Source organism: Cryptotermes secundus, unplaced genomic scaffold (assembly GCF_002891405.2).
Source record: "Cryptotermes secundus unplaced genomic scaffold, Csec_1.0 scaffold1132, whole genome shotgun sequence".
In the NCBI taxonomy this organism is placed as follows: Eukaryota; Metazoa; Arthropoda; class Insecta; order Blattodea; family Kalotermitidae; genus Cryptotermes; species Cryptotermes secundus.
Window position 1 is genome coordinate 203,273 of NW_019729229.1, and position 4,870 is coordinate 208,142.

Consider the following 4,870-nt stretch of genomic DNA (forward strand, 5'->3'; position numbering starts at 1 on the left):
AGGGACAGCTCTACTTTTGTGTTGTTCTATTGGTTGCAATGATATCAGCTGATGAACAGCTGGAGTTACAGTATGACCAATAGAAGAGACTAGAAATAACATCAGTCCGTAAGTATGTGGTGCAGTGGAAGGATTACCCTGATTTAGGGAAGAAATTAGCTTTCCACATACTTCACAGAAATTTTATGTTCTATCCGGTATTTGATAGAAGATTTCCATTAGTAGACATACATTATAAATGGAAATTAAAAACTTATACTTTTGACTATTTCTCATAATTAACCACTTCCGTCCCTGAAGTAGCTGTGGAATAATAAAATGTATATTGGAAATATGAGGGAAAACTGTAGAACAAACATTCATTAAATTATGCGTGAAATTGTTTCCTGCACCATAACAACATTTCAGAAATAATTGAGATTTTGTTTCGTAACCATTAATGTATATACAAATATGCGATACTTATTGAAGTCAAAAAATAAACAACCTTAGTTTTCACTTGTGCGCATGCTCAGTATCGCGCAGTATAATGGTGTTCGATGGTGGACCTACTCATGGAAAGCCTCGCCAGCTTGAAACGGAACGCGACAGCTGGGGCAATAATTCTCCCAGCCAATATGGCGGACGTGGAAAGTCATTCAATGATAAAAATAGTAAAAAATTCGCAAATATTAGTAAATGTTGAAGAAGCCCTTCAGGATATTTTAGTAGTGTCCTACGCGTTTGAAAATAAGTTGTACCAAGGTGTTCTGCTGGATTCAACGAAGAAGTGAGTAGAAATTAATTTCTAACTCCACCCTTGTCTGTGATGCCAACGCTGCATCTTCCAGAATGAAGGGAAGTAGCTGTTGCCTCATTGTATGCACAGATGGTTGGATATACATAATAATAACCGACTGAAAGTGAATCTTTATAATTTTCTGCGCCGATTGATGCATAAATCGGTGGGTTTAGCCTTATGGTAACAAAATGAGTGATGTTGCTTTTAATCCTGTTACATTTCTGCAGTCTGCATTAGCTTGGAAGCAGCCATGTTAGGACTGTGAGTAGCCTGGTATTTCTTTGTTTAAAGTGATGTATACTAGGCTTATTTATGTAACCGTTCATTTTATTTATTTAAGTATAATACACCATATTCTTATTACTTTGCAATCATATTTTTGATCATTCGAAAGCTTCAGTTACAATAACGATACAAAACTACAGGGTTCAGTTTGTCTTGCATATATGAAAGAGAATAATTATTTCACACGTTAATTTAGTGTAAACTATACTGAAACTAGTCGCTGTAGCGATATGATGTGATTATATGCAGGAAATATAACGATTTTCGTTAGAAGAATACACCGTACTAGTCGGGCCAAGTCATTCATGAACCCCCGGCGCTGACCCAGTTGTTACCGCAGTTCGCAAGCACGGTTGGCCCGCTGGTACGGATAACGGAAGAATTGCGTGATTTTATATGCGACGCGTGTTTTATTACATGACGGAATATGACAGAAAGCAAATGGTGTATTATTAGGTACTGAATCCGTAATTTGCTATAGCTTGAATATATAAATGTCATTTGTGTACCTAACTTTACTGCAGATTGAAGTGTACCATATATGTCGCAGTTTTGTCAAATAGAATGTTTGTGAAGTCGTAATATTCATGGGGAAACGTAATTGGCTTTAATGTAATGGTATTCCCTTCACGGTTTTTGAAAGCGGATGTCAGTATTCCTGCGCAGAGCATAAAGTTCGCGTTGTTGCATTTTGACACTGTCTTACAAATACGGAACGCAATGGATATACTTATTATAATTTTAGAAAATATGAGGGCTCAGGATTCAGTAGGTATCTCATATTTGGGAGATGACGTTTATGTTATTTGTCTAAAGTTGACGATTTTATTCTCTGGTTAGACAAATTGCGGTGTCAAATATTAAAATAAATACTAAAAAATTCAGTTTCATATATACGCTTTCGTTTAATAAAAATCCTGTCTTCAACTAAAAATATTTATCACATAATTTTATCGGAATTAGTAGAAATGCTGTTTTTGTGATATATGGCTGCATTAAACAGTTTCATGTAACAAACTTCCGTGGTTATAATTAGTTCTTTTGAGGAAAAAAAGTTCTGCAAAAACAACAGAATGTGAAATAAATTAATGCAGTCTTTAACTTGAATGCAGCTTAGTACATACAATAACTTATGAACAAGGGGCTTGAAGACTAAATTCCATATTAGTGGATTTGAAGCTGGCTTGGCTGTGCTGGTTATTTTTTCCTGTGTACGCACTGACCAGATGAAGACTATAACCTAGATTGAACCAAACATAACCTATTTCAAGCAGTTCCTAATGCCACTTTCAGTATAAGTATGTCAGACTGTAACTTGAGGCTTCTGTATGCTTGGATGTAAATTGAGATAGGTAAATTTTGTTGTTTTGTGACTGTACTTTGATCACTTGGCGTAATTATACACAAGCAAATGACCTGGAATTCGGGTTTTGTGGTTATTTGCACCACCTAGACACGATTATCTTTTTAGTGGGTTACTTTACGACGCTTAGTATCGCAGACTATATAGTGTAAAATTCGATGATAGATCACTGATAAATTAAAAATTATTTGGAAGGAAGCAGTCTTGGCCTAGTTAATATATATTCCCGACATTTGCCTGGGAGCCGGTCTAAGTAAAACAACCAAAAACCGAAATCAGAATTGTTGGTGTCTCGGTCGAGATTCGAACCGCACACCTTCCGCATATAAGACGAGAGCGTTACCAATAGACAAATCGGTTCAGTGACATGAGGTTCACTTTGTTAAGACAGACATGTGCGTTACATGGTAACAGTAATTTAAGGCCGTTACAAAATCCATAATAAGAGTCAGTATGTGTATGTACGTGTGTGCTTGTGCTCAAAGGAAACGCCCGTCTCTGGAAAAGCTATCACTTCATATGAGGACCAACATGCGGGTCTGCGCGCATCTTGGGAGTAATTTGCTAAACATGTATCGGAGCGATAAATGTGCTGAATAGAAATTAAACAGAAATATGAAATACGTATTCAATGCCGAGCACACTTCTGCCGTAAGTCTTCGGTTTTCAAACTAATTAAACAAAAGGGATTTTATGTTATGTAACTCGAATACCGTTAAATGATTTTGATGAAATTTTCTGTTTGGATATACGTATAAAAATTGGCCGGACAATGCGAAATTTTTCAAAGCTTGCCCCAGTAAAAGAAGTATACAAATTGCACAAAAGCGTGAGTACAGGTCGTAGGCCATATAGTTGGGTAACTAAACGTCTAGTTTCATACCTTTCTTTGTAAACGGTATAAATTTAATTCTCACGTCTTCTTCCCAAGACGAAGGAGAACACTTTATGTCTGTCCCCTTGCCCATCCTACGTTTAACGCAATTTGTAAGACAGCATGAAAAGTTAGCATGCGCTGATTGAAATCCGTATGCAATAGCAGAGGGAACACCTCAGCATTTTTACATGGTGGGTGTGTAAATTTGTTAACATGTTAGGTATGGTGCATGTTGAACAAGGTGGATGAAAAACGTTTATTTACACGAATTAAAATCACAGCACTGATTTTAAAAATAGCTCGAAATTATAACCTTTGTTTCTGTAGTAACCTGGTGGACTATTACAGGAAAATCATTTGCAGGCTGAGCCGAAGCACTGCTTTTCCGCTATGCGCGATTGCTCTATCGTTTTCCGCCTGCCCCGATGAGTCAGAAACGTTGATAAGAGGACGTGGGTATTCTTTTACGCCAGGGGTTGTCAAACTTCTTGATACTGCTGTCACCAAAAACAGTATATAAATTAACATACCCTTTCCCCCAATCATTGTCGGTCGGCAAAAAATGCAGTTCTGTACATTGTTCGGAGGCGCTTATGAGGCGGTACAGTGACAAAAACTCCCGTTGTTTTAAAAAAATTCTACAACTTCAGTAATCATAAACCGTTCCTCAACCCTCATGAAAAATATTGCGAAATGTTTCGCCTCCTGCAGTTACATTCTACGAAAGTACGTATATTATATACTCCATCTATGTACTATAGGAACGAGGTACGTCATCAGTCAGGGACGTAAACTGTTCCGTCATCATTAGAAAGTTACTAGAGCATATAGGCCGCGCCATAGCGCAAGCGGTTAGTCGCTGGCTTCCCACCGCGGCGGCCTGGGTTCGATCCCGGGTCTGGTCAAGTGGGATTTGTGGTGGACAAAGTGGCGCTGGGGCAGGTTTTCTCCGAGTACTTCGGTTTTCCCTGCCAATCTTCATTCCACCAATTGCTCCACAATCGCCCTCACCTATCATCTTGGGGCTGGTACAATAGGCCAGAAGTGGCCGCAGTACAAGGGACTTAGTCCCACCCCACTAGCAATAAAAAAAGTATCTCAGCATACTTCCGATATTCATAAGCTGGTGGCAAATTCGTACATACAGGGAAGACTTTTGCTTTCTTGGTCGATTCCACGGTTCTGCGCTTCGCGGCGACCTGTGCACCGCCGGCTGCGAGGTGCATACGAATTTTGTCGATGAAGCAGCGTGCCTGACGGCCTATAACGTTCGGAATTCACAAATCACAGGAGGTGTTGAGAATGCTGTCCCTCTGCACATATGTATCTTTCGCAATTAATTGCTTCGTTAAAAAAAACAGGTATAACAATCCTTCTTGCACTTACAACGTATCAGACACCAACTTTTACTGGATGGAGCAGGCTTTCGTGGTTTAGGTGTTCATTCTCTGAACCCCAGTAGCAGTTATTTTGCGCATTTATGTATCCCTGCAAGTGAAATCACGCCTCACCAGAAAAGAATTTCAATTGTGGATCGGTGTCACTTTCGACGGCAGACTGTGGA